This window comes from Myotis davidii, unplaced genomic scaffold (assembly GCF_000327345.1).
Source record: "Myotis davidii unplaced genomic scaffold, ASM32734v1 scaffold13, whole genome shotgun sequence".
Taxonomy (NCBI): domain Eukaryota; kingdom Metazoa; phylum Chordata; class Mammalia; order Chiroptera; family Vespertilionidae; genus Myotis; species Myotis davidii.
Window position 1 is genome coordinate 2,679,013 of NW_006286243.1, and position 1,218 is coordinate 2,680,230.

The following is a 1,218-nucleotide window of genomic DNA, read 5'->3' on the forward strand; positions in this document are numbered from 1 at the left end:
TTCATAAATGGTGATGATTAAATGGAAATTATACAGGTAATGTCCTTAGCACAGCAAGTGCCTAATAAACAATCGCTATTGTGATTGTTAGTTTGAAGATGACAGTGACAATGATGATGGCGATGCTGATGATGATTAATCTCAGCTTTGAGCTTTCTTCCAGGCTGTTTTCTCTGCTGGAAACACCCCCTTACTAATCACCTACCTTGTTCCTCTGCTGTGTTAATCAGAGTAGGTTAACTTCTGTAACACACAGGCCTGAAATCTCAGTGGCTTTGCAAAAAAAAAAAGTGTATTCCTCGCTCATGTTACAGTTCTGTGCTGACAAGTCACAGGGGGCAGCCTGCAACCAGCCACCCTCCTTGCCTCGCTGCCAGCTTGTCCCGCCCGCCTCAGCCCCCACGCGCGCTCCTCATCTCGGCCCCCCGCTTCCTTCGTGTCCCTCCCCGGCGCTTGCCCTTCATCTCCCTGCGTGACCCCCCGGATGCCCTCTAGCACCCACAGGCCTCCTCTGGGAAGCAATCTCCCACCTTCTCCCGGAACATTCCAGAGAGCAGTTGACTCTCTTGATCAGGTCAGGGCATGCCAAGGGGCTTAAAAAACCGCGAAACAGGCTAGCGCCTACTTCCCACATCCCCGGGCAAAACAAGCCCTCCCTCTCTTCCCGCATCCCCGCCGCCCCTTCTCTGGGAGTCTGAGGTCCCAGGAAAGGACTCCCCACCCCCCACCCCCAGCCCAGCCAGGGTCACGGGCGTCCGAGAGCGCACGAACTGCTAAGTGGCGTTCCCTGCTTCTCTGCCGCCTTTGGGGGGCGGGGAGGACGTCTCGGCTGAACAATCAATACTTACCTTATGCTAGGTGTATCCATTTTGATGGAAAAGTTATTCCCTAATTCAGACTCACGGTCCTGGAAATAAAAGGGCCACAGGAATACCTCTGGGCCGTTCAAGAACTTCGTTGTCTAGAGACAGGGGCATGACAAAGAGCGCGTCCTTGGTCCTTGCAAGCACTTTCCCTCTATAGAGTGCGTTGTGCTATGAAACAATAACGATGTGGAATGTTATGGGGAACATTTTAGTAGCAACCACAAGTAACTAATTGTGGATAGAATTGCTCAAGGCTGCTGTTTATGGGAGGAGAATAAATAGCACTTGAGTCTACGACTTTTGCAAGTTCTATGAAAACGTTGTTCTGTGTACCGTACACTTCTGGGGAAAT